Raw genomic sequence first — 17312 nt, forward strand, 5'->3', positions numbered from 1 at the left:
CGTGCCCCCACCGGCGGCTGCGGAAGCGGCGGCGGACTCGGGCGGCTCCCGGGTCCGGGGCAGAGTCGCGTTTGAGCGAAGCAGCGAGAACAAACAACTTAAAATGGCAGCGAGCGACGCTGCGTCACCCGCCCCTCACCGGCACCGCCCCGAGCCTTCTGCGGCTGCGCCTACCCCGGGACTGCACCATGTGTGCAGGAGTGTGGGGGGGAAGCGAGCCTGGAGGCGGAAAGCTCTGCAGGGCCACCAAGAAAAGAGGAAATCATATCAGAAGGAGAAGATATTATAAACACTTTTAAATTGTGAACTTTTGAATTTTTCCTTTCTACTTAGTATTCCAACCTCGAAAGTGAGTTTGACAATAGAGAATCCCCTTTTCTCCATCATGGACTTTCTGTGGGCGGGGAAAGGGGCTCCTTGCCTCTCTCTCCGCCCCCCTCCGTCAGGAGGTCCCCGTCTCCAGAAGGGGGGGGGGGCGCCTCTCCCACTGACGTCATAAAGACACGCCCCGCACCCGCCCTGGCAAAGCACCCGGATGCAGTCTCACCTCGTCCCGGATCTTCTCCATGTGGGCTCGGGCGGGGCGTGGAACGGAGCTAACGCCGCGCAGTGGCGGGGGGGATGGGCAGGGCCAGGGCGGGGCGAGGCGGGGAAAAGGAAAGTGTGTGGAGAAAGTTCCCTTTTCACTTGGTTGTTGGAGGTCGGCCCCCGGGCGTCTGCAGCCTCCGATGGCGTTGAGGCCACGGCCCCGCGCCACGTGCCCGGGCGGGGAAGGCTGTCCCGGGCTTTGCGGGGTTCGCGCTCTGCGAGCTGGGAGAGAAGCCGCAGGAGCTTCTCCCCACCGTCAGACATTCTCCACCAGGATCTCCCAGCAGCACGGATCTAACGTCCTTGGGGAGGAATCGCGTCGAGTGGGTTTTCGAGAGCGCTAACGTTCTGGTAAAAACGGAGTTGCACAAGTCATCAACAAAGGTCTCTTCTCCAAGTACAGCCCCGTGGCTCCTCTATTAGCAGCTCCGCGTTGAAAGGTAGAGGTCCACCGGGTCCCCAAGTTGCTGCCTTTCTGTTGGTGACAGCAAAATAGATGAGCTGCACGCACCCTTTTCACCCGTGAACCACAGTAGAGTGGTGGGAATCGTCCAAAACCAAGGTATTTCCAACCTAGAAACAGAGCTCGCATTTTGCTACGGTTCATTTGCACAATCACATAACAGTGGGAAACTCTCCTGGGTAAAACTGAAGATATGTAGTTTATGGCACTGGTTTAGGAAAAATAAAAAAAAAAAAAAAAGGTTAGGAGAGAGAAATAGTGTGAAGAGTCAGATGGTGTAATAGGCAGCCTGGAAATTGAGGGTGGGAAATGTCCCCCTCAAAAGTTACCCTTGGCAAGGTCAGAAGTGCCCCCTGCCCGCTCCTTGGGAGCTTCCAGATTTGCCATGAGAATAGCAAGGGAGTGGTCATTCCATCCTCCTGAGCTCCAAGTTACCTATCCGCCCTTCTGGATGGCTTGTTGTTTTATCTTGAGCAAGCCAGATAGCATAAAGGACTGTAACGCGTCAGGTCTTTTGATGTGTTTGTCCCTGCCTTGTAACTGAATGTCAATCAAAATTGTGCTTAAATATTCACTTCCGGGGACCACTTCGGGTTTTTTCCTCTCTTGGGAGCCCCCTCCACTCCGCTCTGACTGGAGGTCTTTGACTAATAAATCTTGCTTTTTAAAACTCTGCTCGTCCGCTTGGAAACAATTCTTCCACGGAAGACAAAGAACCTAGGCAATAATATCTTATCTGCCGCCGTTTTCCCGTAACATTAGCACTGGCCCTAATTTTCATGTGATCCTCATCATGGAAGAATCAAATAACAGCTTTTTTCTGAAATACAGTTCATGTACCATACTACTCACCTGCTTGAAAATCTGGTGGTTTTTAAGGTGGCCACAGAATTGTGCAGGCATCAGCTTATTTCAGGAAGAAAACCTGTACCATTTCCCCTTCCTCTCTCCAAGCCCTGGGCGGCCACCCATTTGAGTTCTGTCTGTAGATTTACCTTTCCTGAAATGTCATATAAATGGAAATCACTGAATATGTGGTATTTTGCGACTGGTTTCTTTACCTAGCATGTTTTCAAGTTTCATGTTGTAGCATGAATCAATAAATAATTCCTTTTTATGTTTAATTGTTAAATGGCTATTGCATATTTTGTTTATCCATCAGTTAATAGGTTGTTGTTTTTTAGCTGTTCTGCACATTTGTTTAAAATTTTGTATAGTTGTATTTTACTTTCTCTTTTAAAGATGTATTTGTTTATTTGAGAGGTAGAGGCACAGAGAGAAGAGACAAAGAGAGGGGTCTTCCATCCACTGGTTCACTCCCCAAATGTTCCGATCAGAGCTGGGCCCATCTGAACCCAGAAGCCAGGAGCTTCCTCCAGGTCTCCCACATGCATGTAGGGGCCCATGAACTTGGACCATCTTCTGCAGCTTTCCCAGGCACATTAGCAGGGAGCTGGATGAGAAGTGGAGCAGCCCAGACTTGAACTGGTGTCCATATGGGATGCTGAAACTGCAGGTGGAGGCTTAACCCGCTACTCCACAGTACCAGTCCCTACTTTTCTTTTTTTAAAAATTTATTAATTGAAGCCGGCGCTGTGGCTCACTAGGCTAATTCTCCACCTGCGGTGCCGGCACTCCGGGTTCTAGTCCCGGTTGGGATACCGGATTCTGTCCCGGTTGCTCCTCTTCCAGTCCAGCTCTCTGCTGTGGCCCGGGAAGGCAGTGGAGGATGGCCCAGGTGCTTGAGCCCTGCACTCGCATGGGAGACCAGGAGGAAGCACCTGACTCCTGGCTGCTGATCGGCGCAGTGCATCAGCCATAGCGGCCATTTGGGGGGTAAACCAACAGAAGGAAGACCTGTCTCTCTGTCTCTCACTGTCTAACTCTGCCTGTCAAAAAAAATTATTAATTTGAAAGGCACAGCAAGAAAGAGAGAAAGAGATATCTCCCACCCCTTGGCTCCCTCCCCAGTGGCTGCAACAGCCAGGACTGGAGCCAGGAGCGGGGTCCATCTTGCTCAAGCCCTGGGTCCATCATCAGCTCTGCCTTTTTAGGACCACCAGAAGGAAGCTGGATGGGAAGCAGTACAACCAGGACTTGAACCAGCACTCTGATATGAGATGCTGACATTGCAAGCAGCAGCTTAACTTGCTGTGCCACAAAGCCATCTCCTAGATAACACATTTTTCAATTCTATTGGAGTGAAATGTCAAGTTAAATGTTGACAAGTTATCATGTTGACATGAGGAGCTATCAGTTGGCTTTCCAAATCATTCGCAAGCACCATTTTCCATTGCTTCCAGCAGTGTGTGAAGGTCCCATTTCTCTACACCCGTGTTGCAGTTCTGCTGATTGCGCTGTAGCTGGAGCGACTGTGGCTTGCCTTTCCCCAGTGTATTTATCGGCCATTCTATCTTTAGCGATGTCTGCTGAGAGCTTTTGCCTATATTTTAAATTCAAGGATTTTTTTTAAATGATTGAAGTGTAGGAGTTCTTTATTCTAGATATAAGCCCCCTACCAGAAATGTGACTTCAAATATTTGGGTTTTTTTTTTTTTTTCACTTTCTTGTGTCCTTTAGTTTTAAATTGCAGTGCACCTTTTTTTTTTATACTTTCGTGTCCTCTGTGTTTGGTATTGTTTCGAAGACACCTTGAAGTATTTTTACACTACTATAATTATCATTAAAAAAAAAAACAGGTTGGAGAAGATGTTGAAGAAACAATGGAGTTTTAAGTCTTGGTTACTATAAAAACAAAGATGGGGGTAACCTGGCAGCAAGGCGAGCAAATTCCTTTTTTTTTTTTTTTTAAGATTATTTATTTATTTGAAAGGCAGAGCTACATAGAGGGAGGGGGAGAGAGAGAGAGAGAAAGAGAGAGAGAGAGACTGATTTCCATTGGCTGGTTCACTCCTCAAATGGCCTAAATGGCCAGTGCTGAGCCAATCCGAAGCCAGGAGCCAGGAGCTTCTTCCAGGTCTCCCCCGTGGGTTCAGGGGCCCAAGGACTTGGGCCATCTTGAATGCTTTCCCAGGCCATAGCAGAGAGCTGGATCAGAAGTGGAGCAGCCGGGTCCCAAACCAGCACGCATATGGGATGCCAACACCACAGGAAGAGACTGAGCCACTGAGCCACTGTGCCACAGTACCAGCCCCAAGGTGGGCAAATTCTATGAATTAGTGGACTATGGGGCTGTGCCAGCTCTTGGTGAGATGAGGCAGGAAACAGCAGCACTGTGCCCAGACGGAGGAAAACATTTGGAGTTTGTTTTCCCCGACGAGGCACAAAGGGTATAAATAGGAATGATGGCTGAAGGAAAACAGTTCTTAAAAGCCACTCTGTAACAGTTCCTCAAGAAAATTCAAATGAAAGCCAGAAATACCCCAGATTTAGCTTTGCTAACTTACTTGAACTGCTTCAAACACAATGGGATCTGTGGAGTGATGACTGTGTTGACTAAAAGTATCTGCTTATATCCCCTCTGGGATTTTAAATTCCATTGTTAGATACATGTGTCAAATTTTCTTGGCTGAAATGAAGAAGTTACAGTTAAAAAATGTTTTGTTTGAGAGACAGATCTCCCATCTGCGGGTGAGCTCCCCAAATGCCCACAAAGGCCAGGGCTGACCTGGGCCTACTTTGGAAGCCAAGAATTCAATGTAGGTCTCCCATGTGGGTGGCAGGGACTCAACTACTTGAGCCATCGCCACTGCCTCCCAGAGTCTGCTTTGACAGGAAGCTGGAGTCACGAGCCAGGACTCAAACCCAGGAACCCAGATGTGGAACAAGGGCATCTTAACCAGTTTTTTAACTGCTGGTCTAAATATCCTCCTGCTCCTGAAGGAAGCATTTTTAACAAAACTTCAACAGATTCTATTCCTTCCTCCTGCCTGCAGAAACACATCCAGCCCAGCCCGGGAGGGCTCCTAGGCTAACTTCCCACCTTAAGGAAAGCTGACCCTGCACATCCCAATCTCCCGTATTTATACCAAGTTAAGAAAGGATGACTCAAGCAGGTGCTTACTTGGCCTAAATATGTAACCTGATGAAGGCATTTTCCCTTCCCTTTCCATGCCTTGGCTGACAAGGGCCGGCTGCTGGTGCTGTGAATGGCCTGTGACTGATTAGGAAAGGTTGCGTGAGGATTTCAGGAGCTACTGAGAGGAGATGGCTTGGAATGGCAGACCTCACACCCAGCTAAAGAGAAAGTATGCAGCCATGAACTGGGGACAGTTGAGCTCCATGCTGGGAGGCCTCCACCTGGCTGATGCCATCATCAGAACACAGCCTGGGGTGGGCGCTGTGGCACAACGGGTTAAAGCCCCAGCCTGCAGTGCCAGTATCCTAAATGGATGCCAGTTCGAGTCCCGGCCACTCTACTTCTGATTCAACTCTCTGCTATGGCCTGGGAAAATAGTAGAAGATGGCCCAAGTGCTTGGGCCCTTGCACCAGCATGGGAGACCTGGAAGAAGCTCCTGGCTTCAGATCAGCTCAGCTCTGGCCATTGCAGCCATTTGGGGAGTGAACCAGTAGATAGAAGACCTCCCTCTCTCTCTCTGACTCTACCTCTCTCTGTAACTCTTTCAGATAAAATAAAATAAATCTTATTTAAAAAAAAAGAACACAGCCTGAGGGTCTGTCAATCGACTAGAGTCTTTTTCTAACCTCCATCTGCAGCTACCCCTGATTAGAACCTATTAAGCCACAGCACAGACCATCTAAAGGCTAGTAGAATGTCTGTTACTTAGGAAAGCCCCTTACCTGGATGTGCCAAATTGCTGAAACAAGACATTGTAAAAAAAAAAAAAGGGGGGGGGTGGCTTTACCAACAGGCCCTTCTGCAACAGGACCCCTCCCAAAAAAGGTGACAGAAGTAGACTCAATGTCAGCTCCCCACCGGCTCCCTGGGCGGCCTACAATCCTATCCCAAACCTCATCTCTGCCTCCTTTCTACAATAAAAGTCTCTTTGGCTTTAAGCTGTCATCTCTGTGCCTCTGCAAGCCCTAAAATCCTAAAACCTAACACCTTTTCTCTTTAAAAGCTCTATTTGCTGGCTTCCTGGGACAGAGAAAGCACACCAGAGAAGCACACTCTTTCTCCAAGACTTCTTGAAGTGAACTCATTCCTCTCGCTGACTCCGGTCTCTGGTTCAACTGGTGAGCAGCAAGGGCCTGGTGATTTTGCCCAGTAACAAGTATGTGACAGTAAGACAGCCAGTTATTTAACAATTGTTCTTCAGTATTTTAAAAAGAACCAGTCTTCTCTTACCTTCAAAACACAACATCCAGGGCCAGTGTTGTGGCGCAGTGGGTTAATGCCCTGGCCTGAAGCACCGGTATCCCATATGGGCGCCGGTTTGAGTCCCGGCTGCTCCTCTTCTGATCCAGCTCTCTGCTGTGGCCTGGGAAAGCAGTAGAGGATGGCCCAAGTCCTTGGGCCCCTGCACCCACATGGGAGACCCAGAAGAAGCTCCTGGCTCCTGGCTTGGGATCCGTGCGGTTCCAGCCATTGCGGCCATCTGGGGAGTGAACCATTGGATGGAAGACCTCTCTCTCTCTCTGCCTCTCTTTCTCTCTCTGTGTAACACTGACTTTCAAGGAAAATAAATGAAAATTCTTAAAAAAAAAATCCATACACACATTCTCTGCTCTTACAAAAATCTAATTTTCTCAACATTCTCACCCCACCCCATATGTATGACCAACAAGCATACTAGATTTTTCAGGAGTTCTCAAATATTTTGTTCTTTCCTTGTTGCTCTAAGGCTTATCAGTCATGGGTCTTGATGTCTGGCCACATTTATGATGACTGCTTCAATAAATGTGAAAGACGTCGACAAAGACCAGCTGTTTGCCTTGACTCCATGGACCCAGAGAACTACTTCTGGTTCTCAACAGTTTATTCCTAACAGCAGCAGCACCAGGCCTTCAGAGTTCAGCCTACAGATCTGCGGTCTCAGACAACCATGATCATGTAGTCAAATAAACATTCATGGTCCAGTAGGAACCATTCCTGCTGTGGACTCTAGCACACTAAGACCTCCCATACGTCACATGTTACTAAACAAAAAAAAGACATAAAAAGGAGAGGCTTTATTTTGAGGTCTTTGCTTACCCATTATTTAGGGATGTCGGGACAGCTCATTCTTTTCTCCTTTAGTCTCCCCCTATTTCACGCACACCCAAATTATGGAAGTCTTTACTTATTTGCAGGCTGATAGATGAACAGTTCCTGAGAGTCTAGAACAAGTTGTAGGATTCAAAAATGAGGCTTGACCAGGTAAACAGCCCTCGTAGTGGACTTTGGCACAGAGCTGAGACCCAGTCAAACCTGCAGATGAACACTCACACCCCTACCATATGTTTTTAAGATTTACTTAATTATTTGAAAGAGTTGAGAGAGAGAGAGAGCAAAAGCAAGAGAAAGACAGAGTGTGCTTTTATCTACTAGTTCACTCCCCAGTTGGCAGCAATAGCCTGGGCTGATCCAGGAGCTTCATCCTGGTCCCCCACATAGGTGAAAGGATCCAAACACTTCAGCCACCCTCCACTGCTTTTACTCAGACCATAACAAGGAGCTGGGTGGGAAGTGGAGTGGTAGGAAGTGGAGCAGCTAGAACAGGAACTAGTGCCAATATGGGATGCAGGCAGCACAGGAAGAGTCTTAACCCACTATGCCGCACTGCCAATCTCCATAAGTTTATTTTGAAACTGCTCCTTTATCTTCTTTCTTCCTTTTTCCTTTCCCACTTCTCATTCTTTGTGCCTACCATCATTATCCAACAGTATTACTTAGCTCAGTTACAGATGTGTGGACTGGGGCTGCACTGTGGCGATGCAGTGGGTTAAGCGGCCACCTGAGACACAAGTATCCCCTATGGGCTCTGGCTCATGTCCAGCTGCTCCAATTCCCATCCAGCTCCCTGCTAACAGCCTGAGAAGATGGCCCAAGTCCCTGGACCCCTGCACCCACATGGGAGACCTGGAAGAAGCTCCTGGCTCCTGGTTTTGGTCTGACCCAGCCCTGGCTGTTTTAGCCACTTGGGGAGTCAGCCAGTGGATAGAAGATCTCTTTCTCTCTCTCTCTCTCTCTCTCTCTCTCTCTCTCTGAATGCCTCAGGGGCTGGCACTATGGCATACTGTCCCCATCTGAAGCACCAGCATCCCATATAGGCACTGGCTTAAGTCCTAGCTGCTCCACTTCTGATTCAGCTCCCAGCTAGTTCACCTGGGAAAAGCAGCAGAAGATGGCCCAAGTGTCTGGGCCCCTGCTACCTACCCATGTGGGAGACCAGGATGAAGCTCCTGGCCCTGGCCTGGCCCAGCCCAAGCTGTTGCTGCCATCTGGGGAGTGAACCAGCAGGTGAAAGATCTCTGGCTCTGGCGCTCCTCTCTTGCGCATGCGCTCTTTCAAATCAATCAGCATGGAAGTGGCTGCACGTGGGTGTGAATAGGAAGAGACAGAGGTACTTAGAGACTGGCTGACTACTGTCAACATCTTTTGAGTACACAGTGCCTATGTAAGGATATTTACCAAAGACTTCCACTTCTGTAGAAGAATTATCTAGACCAGAGGTCAGCAAACTCTTTTTTAATAATTTATTATTTATTTATTTGAAAGGCAGAGATATAGAGAGGAAAGAGAGGGACCATCTTCCACTGCTTTCCCAAGTGCATTAGCAGGGAGCTGAGCGGGAAGTGGAGTAACCGGGTCTCAAACCAGCACCCGTATGGGATGCTTGCATCACAGGCAGCAGCTCAACCCACTGAAGCCCAGTGCTGGCTCCCCAGCAAACTTCTCCTCACAGGGAAATAGTAAGTACCCCTGCAGGTCATACTCTCTCTGTTTCAACAACTCAACTCAGGGGTAACATGACAGCAGCTTAGATAATACCCGGATATAAACACCATTGGCGTCTGTGTTCCAACAAAGCTTTACCAACACAGGCAGTTGTCCTGCAGGTTGTAGTTTGCCAGTCCCTGGACTCAACTGAAATGAAATCCCCCATTCAGTGATTTCACTGAGGTTACTGCTCACTCACACAGGTGTGCAGGGAAATGGTTTATAATGGGCTTTGTGGCATTCAGATTTAGGGGGCATCACTTACTTCTCTGATCATTAGAGCAGAAAACAGACAACACTTTTTTTTTTTTTGAGGTCTATTTATTTATTTGAAAGGCAGAGTAACAGAGAGAGAGGGAGAGCTCTTCTACCAATAGTTTCACTCCCCAGATGGCTGAAACAGCCAGGTCTGGGCCAGGCTGGAACCAGGAACTCCAGCCAGGAATCCCACATGGATGAGATACACCCAAGTATTCTTTTCTTTTTAACTGATGTAACACTTGAGGCCAGTGTTGTGGTGTGTCAGGTTAAGCCACCGCTGGCCCAGCCCCAGCCATTGTGGCAACTGGAGAGTAAACCAGTGGCTGGAAGATTTCTCTCTCATCCTCTCTCTCTAACGCTGTCTTTCAAATAAATAAAATAAACATTAACAACAACAACAAAAAAGCAACCCCAACAGCAATGTTCAGAGAACTCACTGTGAGAACACTAAACTTTAATCACATTTTCCTATTTTGATTTTGCCCATTCTTCTCTCACTTGCTTGACTCTGGCGGCTCTGCCTATCACCACTGCTTTCAGCAGTCAATGTTTATGCCAACTTTTTTCTTTAATACAGAAGAATTAGCATCTTTCTGTTTGAAATGGAACTCTACCAGCTCAACTTTTTTTTTTAAGGATTTATTTATTTGAAAGGCAGAGTTATAGAGAGGCAGAGGCAGATAAAAAGAGTGAGGAATACCAGCCTATGATAAAGAATTGAATGTGAATGGCAGGCACTGAGCGGAGTACTAGTAAGATAAGTAGATCAGTGAATGTGGGGTCAAATATATGGGGTTCATGGAGGAAGTATGGCCTAGTTAAGCTTTGAAAGTTGGGGAGAATTTCACTAGATTTATGTGGGAACACAGAAGGAAGAAAAGAATAAAGTATTTCTAAGAGTTATTTATTTATTTGAAAGGCAGAGGCAGTGAGAGAGAGAGAGAGAGAGAGAGAGAGAAGGGGAGAGAGAGGGAATCTTCCATCTGCTGGCTCACTTCCCAGATGGCAGCAATGGCCAGCCAGGGCTAGGCTGTCCAAGCCAGGAGCCAGGAACTCCATCCAGATCTCCCATGAGGGTGGCATGGGCCCAAGCACTCAGGCATCTGCTGCTGCTCTCCTGGGTGCATTAGCAAGGAACTGATTTGGAAGAAGAGCAGTCGGGACTTGAACCGGTGCCCATATGGGATGCTGGAATCTCAGGTGGCAGCTTACTCCTCTGTGCCACAACAGAGTCCCCAAGAATGAAGTTTCTGGGAAAGGAAACCCAAAGGCTGAGGGCATGACGGTTGATAGTAACCTGGTTCATCCACGAGACAGCGCAGATTCCGACCTAAATACTGCAAGAGATGATGAACATTTAGAAGGAACAGGAAATAATAAAATAGAACAAAGCACTGGTTCAAGATGGCAGCAAGAACGCACGTATCTGTCTCCCCTCACAGTGGACAATCAGAACTGTAAACAAGTTCAGTGAACAAGGTCATGGCAACAAAGACAAAGAGAGGAGGCCCCACAGGCCATAACTGGTAACTAGATGCTCTTAAAAGATAAGGAGCTGAGTGCTGGTGACCAGTTAAAGCTGCTTTCTCTGACTCCCTGCCCTTTTGTCCTAAAGGGCAAGCTCCGCTTGGGAACATGGGACTTCTTGGGGCCTCTCCAGTTTTCTGAGCAGTGAACTAGCAGGAAACCAGCTCTGTGTGCAATCATAGAGGAAGCACATAGAACAAAATCAGCTCACTTCCTCTTTTTTAAAAAAAGCATAAAAAAGGCACCCTGAAGTCATTGGTGGATGATGGACATCAGCTACATTCAAAAAAAAATGCAAAAATAAAAGCTGACTACAGAAGAAACAAATTAGGGAACCGAAAAAGGATTTTTCAAACCTCCAATCAGTATTCTCAGAGATATTTTAGAAGATGAAAACCACATAAAATCAGAATGGGGTGCTACAAATAAACCACCATTAGCAAACAAGAAAGAGCATGTGGAAACTTAAAATAAGATTCTCTCACCAGAAGAGTAGAAACGTGACATTACAAATAGACAGAGAGACAAAAATTAGAAAATATGGCAGATCAATCCTGGCCCCAGAACTATCCAATAGGAGTTCCAGAAAGAGAGCTCAGAGAAAATGTAAAAATAGAAGTTACTGCAGAATCATTGAAGACAGTATGCCAGAGCTAAGATAGCCATGGATCTTCTGACGGGAAGAGCATACAGAAAAATAAACAAGGTAATACTAGATGTAATCAGGAGACAGAAGATTCAGAAAGCACCCAGAATGGGGGAAAAGCAGGTCACCCACAAAGGATTAAAAATTAGACTGACGGGGCGCAATTGGCCCAGCACTTAGGCCACGTGGGACGCCCATATCCCACATCAGACTGCCTGGCTCAAGTCCCAAGTTTGCTTGCAATCCTGCTAATGCACACCCTGGAAGGCAGTAGGTCATGGCTCAGATACCCGTGTGGGAGACCTGGACTGCGTTTCTCACTCTTGGCTTTGGCCTGTCCCAACTGCAAATGCTGTGGGCGTTTCAGGACTGAATCTGAGTACAGACTGTGCTCTGGGCTCTCCTGAGAAGCCACCAGGCCTGTCCGCTGTATTCTCCCCACTAATTCTGTAGCCTTGCCTTCCCCAGTCTCGATGACTGGGCCCTCTCAGATTCCGTCCAGAGAGGTGCCCATCTGTTCTGATGGGTGCCCAACCCCATTAAACCTTGCAGCCTTGCTGACCACCAGTCACCGTCTCACATCTGGATTCTTTCTTATGCAAAGACAAGAACTTATTCCACTCATCTCCACTAACAATTCAATAAAAGCAAGAGAAATCGAGAAATGGCACATGAAAAAAAGTCCCAAATCATTCAATATCAGGGAAGTAAAAACTGAAATAAAGATGAAATGCCATTATATACTCAGCAAAATGGTTAAAACGTAAGAGACTGACAACACCAAATATTGTCCAGGATGTGGAGCAACCAGAACTCCAGGACTCGCAAACATTATTGATTGACTACACAATGGTCCATCCACTAGGGAAAAGACTGGCAGTTTCTTATAAAGTGAAACCTAAACCTGCCTTATGGCTCAGCACCTTCACTGCTAGGTATTCATTCCAGATAAAGAAAGCTATTGGAGCTAATACCTCTGAGGCAGACTTTATCTAGCCCCGGTATCTGTAGTTAAGATGAACTCAGTCAATTAAGGGAGTGACCCAGGGAGTAAAAGCAGAGTTCTGAGTTACAGACTCGGATCACCCCAATAGTTAAGGTGTCAATATTACCCTCTATGCCGAGAGCCTCACAGGCCCTTGATCAAATACCCAATCCACCCCTAGACCTCTGCCATTTCAAAAGAACCTCACGGCCCCTCTATTGACCAGTCAAAGGCAGGCCACACGCACTTTGGACCAAGGAAAGGCCCACACACAAGCTGATCAGGAACTGCTCAAGCCCCACCACCTTTTCTCTCTCAGCGAGCCCTGGAATTGAGTGACAGCTGCCCAACTCCTTGCTCCGGGCATTGCAAAAAAATCTCCTACTTTCTTTCACCGCCCAGCTGTCCGCGTCTGGCTTGCTATTCAAGTATGGCAAAGGTATCTGGTTCGGGGAGTTCTACAGCAACTCCTCCAACCAGTTTTTGGGCTGTTCTACAACACTATGAATACAAAAGCCATGTACAAGAATATTGGTGGCTGGCCAGCGCCGCGGCTCACCAGGCTAATCCTCCGCCTGCGGCGCCGGCACCCCAGGTTCTAGTCCCGGTTGGGGCACCAGATTCTGTCCTGGTTACCCCTCTTCCAGTCCAGCTCTCTGCTGTGGCCAGGAAGGCAGTGGAGGATGGCCCAGGTGCTTGGGCCCTGCACCCGCATGGGAGACCAGGAGGAAGCACCTGGCTCCTGGCTTTGGATCGGCGCAGATGCGCCGGCCGTAGCGGCCACTTGGCGGGGGGTGGGGTGAACCAACAGAAAAGGAAGACCTTTCTCTATCTCTCTCTCTGTCTAACTCTGCCTGTCAAAAAATAAAAATAAAAAGAATATTGGCGGCTGGCATCATGGCCCTTAGAGGTACCGCCAGCTGAGTCCTGGGCTGCTCCACTTCTGATCCAGCTAACAGGCCTGGGAAAGCAGTGGAAGCTGGCCCAAGTGCTTATCACATGGGCAATGAATGTATCAATTTTGGATTCAGGTTCTTGCCTCCTGAAGAGACACCAACCAAGGCTGTAATCATGGGCAAATATGAACGTTTATTGGGCAGTGAGGGTGGGAGGGTGGCTGCCCCACACTGAGAAACACCCAGCAGGAGTGGGCCAAGGAATTGTCCATAAAGGGGCCGGCACTGTAGCATAGCGATTAAAGCCACCGCCTGCAGTTCCAGCTTCCAATATGGGCACTGGTTCAAGTCTCATCTGCTCCTCTTCCGATCCAGCTCTCTGCTATGGCCTGGGAAAGCAGTAGAAGATGGCCCAAGTCCTTGGGCCCCTGCACCTGCGTGGGAGACCCGGAAGAAGCTCCTGGCTCCTGGCTTTGGATCGGCACAGCTCCAGCAGTTAAGGCCATTTGGGAAGTGAACCAGCAAATGGAAGACCTCTCTGCCTCTGCCTCTCTGTAACTCTGCCTTTCAAATAAATAAATATTTAAAAAAAATTTTTTATTTGACAGGTAGAGTTATAGACAGTGAGAGAGAGAGAGAGAAAGGTCTTCCTTCTGTTGGTTCACTTCCCAAATGGCCGCTACGGCCAGCACTGTGCCGATCCGAAGCCAGGAGCCAGGTGCTTCCTCCTGGTCTCCCATGCGGGTGCAGTGGCCAAGGACTTGGGCCATCCTCCACTGCCTTCCTGGGCCACAGCAGAGAGCTGGGCTGGAAGAGGAGCAACTGGGACTAGAGCCCGGTGCCCATATGGGATGCTGGCACCGCAGGCGGAGGATTAACCAAGTGAGCCATGGTGCCGGCCCCAATATTTTTAAAAAATATACCCATAAAGTAGAGAGAAAAGAAAAAATAAAAATGGAACCTGTGACTAGGAACGTCCCTCCTCTCTGAGAGGGGGAGGGGGGGTGGGGGGGAGAGCAGGTGTGTTGGAGCTCCACGGGGGACGGCATGCAGGAGAGTCCGAGTGTGTTCCGTGGTAAAACAGAAAACAGGATGAGGACCTGCAAGTGCGGTGCGGGGTGGAAAGAGAGCAAAGGAGAGCGGCAACTCTAAGAAGGGCCCACAGAGACACAGCTCTCTCTCCCCCACTCCTTTTTATAAGGGAGGGGGTAGGACGCCAATTGGATATGCAAATGGGGCGGGGGCTCAGCAGGCTTCCTGGTCTCAAATCCAGGTGTGACAGGTGCATTCTGGGAAGGTGTGCATATCAAATTGACAGTTTAAGAGACAGCATTACACTGAAGCAAAACAAGAGTTCCATGTTGCCTAAATATTAACTACTTCATGTCTATTTATCCCACACCACTTGGGCCCTTGCCACCCGCCGGGGAGACCCAGGTGGAGTTCCTGGCTCCTGGCTTCAGCCTGGCCTGGCCTCAGCCATTGCAGCCACTTAGGGACTGAACCAGCAGTTGGGAGACCTCTCTCTTTCTGTGTGTGTGTGTGTGTGTGTGTGTGTGTGTGTGTGAGTGATTCCCTCTCTCTAGCTCTGTCTTTCAAATAAATAATAATTTTTTTAAAAAAGAAAATATTTACAGCAGCTTTCTTCGTAGTACCTGAAGACTAGAAAAAGCTCATATGTCCATCCATGGGAGAATGGATACATAAACTGGTGTATTCATAAAAATAAAAGATACAGAATATAACATGGCTGAATCTTGGGGCTGGGGCTGTCGCATAGCAGGTAAAGCTGCCCTCTGTGGTGCTGGCATTCCATTTGGGCGTAGATTCAAGTCCCGGCTGCTCCACTTCTTGATCCTGCTCCCTGCTAATGTACCTGGGAAAGCAGTAGGAACAGCCAGAGTGTTTGGGCCCTGACCCCCTTGTAGGAGACCCGGATGAAGCTCCTGGCACCTGGCTTCGGGCCAGCCCATTGCAGCCATTGGAAAGTGAACCAGCAGATAAAAGATATCTATCTCTGCCTTTCAAATAAAGAAATAAAATCTTTTAAAAAAATAGCTAAATCTCAAAAGCATGCTGAACAGAACACTTTCAGAAAAACTGAAATACTGTATGAATTCAGCTACACGTGTTACAGGATCAGAGGTTCTTGTCTGCACCCAAGAAGACGACTCTGGCTGAGCAGAGAGCAGCGGCAAGCACGCTAGCAGGCTAATGAAAAGGATACACCTGAAGGCCAAGCAGGTGTCTCGGGAAAGAACTGAGTGCCCAGCCAGGCTGCATTCAGACTCAACGGTATGAGTCTGGGCCCCCTCTCCTGCCCAGTTTCTCCTCCCCACTCCCTTTTGGAATACCCCTGGGTGCAGGGCTTTCTGGGTGTGGAATTCCTGAAACTCCTCCCAGGACTTTATCAGCACAGTGCTATTAGACTAACAGCCTCTTTGGTGGAGGGCAGGGAAGATTCTCCTAAGCTGCCCCCAGGAATAAGCTGGAACTCAATGTATAACTGCTGGTCCACTTTCAAGGTTTTTTTCTGCATTTTTCCTCATTCTACCTCACAAAAATTCCCATCTTCCTCAGCCCCTCTACCACGCACAGGCTAATGTCTACATTCCTATCCAACACAAAAAGTCAAGAAATAGGCATAAGTAATTTATGAATAATTATAAGGACACAACTGAGCCATATTACACCTGGGGGGATAGACATGGAGATTTACTGTGAAGAGCTATGTGGGGATGTTAATGTTCTGTATCTTGACATTGATTTGGGTTGCAAGGTCAAAACTTATCAAACATGCACTTAATATTTGTGCATTTTGTTATGTACAAATTTTAATTCAAATGAAAAATATTGAACTCCATGTAATTATATGCATGTTAAAGTGCTTGAGAGTAAAGTGTGGTGATAACTGCAAATGATCTCAAGACGCATAAAAATAAGATCAACAGATGAACATATGTGATTTGAAAATGTTAATTTTACAATGTAGGTAATAGGTATATGTGTGTTCACAATAAATTTTTTTTATTTTGAAGATTTAATTAATTATTTGAGAGGCAGAGTTACAGACAGAGAGAGAGAGAAAGAAAGGTTTTCCATCCACTGGTTTACTCCCCAAATGGCTGAAATGGCCAGAGCTGGGCTGATTCTAGGCCAGGAGTCTGGAGCTTCTTCTGGGTCTCCCATGCCAGTGCAGGGGCTCAAGCACTCGGGCCATCTTCTGCTGCTTTCCCAGGCCATAGCAGAGAGCTGGATTGGAAGAGGAGCAGCTGGGACTGGAACTGGTGCACACATGGAATGCCAGTGCTGCAGGCACCAGCCCCACAATAAAATTCTTTTAACTTTTCTGCACTTTTTTTCATAATAAAATGGGAAAAAAGCAAATTTGCTTTCAATACTTTATCATAAAACTAGAATGTTATGCACAGCTAAGCCATCAACCTAGCGTAAAGACGAAATAAAGCTGTTTTGTACTAGCAATAATGGATGCAGGTTTTGTTTTGTTTTGTTTTGCCTCCCAAGAGTCTCAGGCCACCACTCCTGCCCCATTTTTGGTTCTGGTGAGGTATTCTCACCTCTCAACATCAGGGGTGGGCTTCTGACCCAAGTTGACCACCTCAGTGACTGCTGGGCCTGGCCACATGCTGGGTGCAGAGATGAGCCACGCAAGGTCTAGCCAAGCCGCCCTTGGGAGCTGCAGCACTGGCCCAGCCCCAGCCGCTATGGGCATCTGGGAAGTGAACAAGCAGGTGGTAGCTCTGTTTCTCTGTCTCTGTTTTTCTCTCTCTCAAATAAATGAACAAAAACTTTAATTCCAAGGAGCGAGGAGGACACAGACACACAGAGACACATGGAGAGAAAGGCACGGAAGCGCAAAGCGGCATTGGAGAAATGAAGCCACAAGTCAAGGAAGAGCAGACACCGGATTTCCCGGAGCTGTGAGAACCTAGGAAGAGACAGGAAGGTTCTTCGCTAGAGACCAGAGAGAGCTGGGTCCTGTCCCCTTGATATCACACTTCTGATTTCCAGAATTGTGACAGCATACATTTCTGCTATTGGCTGGCACTCTGGTGCAGCAGGTTAAGCTGTGGCCTGGAGC

At 47.8% G+C, this 17312-nt stretch overlaps 1 long non-coding RNA gene across 2 annotated transcripts in view; it reads left to right on the top strand.

The window, feature by feature from the left end:
• The first annotated feature begins 639 nt into the window (after positions 1–639).
• Positions 640–17312, top strand: part of LOC138849707 (uncharacterized) — a 30182-nt gene continuing 13509 nt past the window's right edge. The window contains exons 1-2 of one of the 2 annotated variants that reach the window (XR_011388782.1): positions 640–1150; positions 6095–6893. This is a non-coding gene — a long non-coding RNA (uncharacterized lncRNA). Of the gene's footprint in view, positions 1151–6094; positions 6894–17312 lie in introns of those variants that run through there. The other variant, XR_011388783.1, reaches the window with a different exon arrangement.

This window comes from Oryctolagus cuniculus, chromosome 5 (assembly GCF_964237555.1).
Source record: "Oryctolagus cuniculus chromosome 5, mOryCun1.1, whole genome shotgun sequence".
Taxonomy (NCBI): Eukaryota; Metazoa; Chordata; class Mammalia; order Lagomorpha; family Leporidae; genus Oryctolagus; species Oryctolagus cuniculus.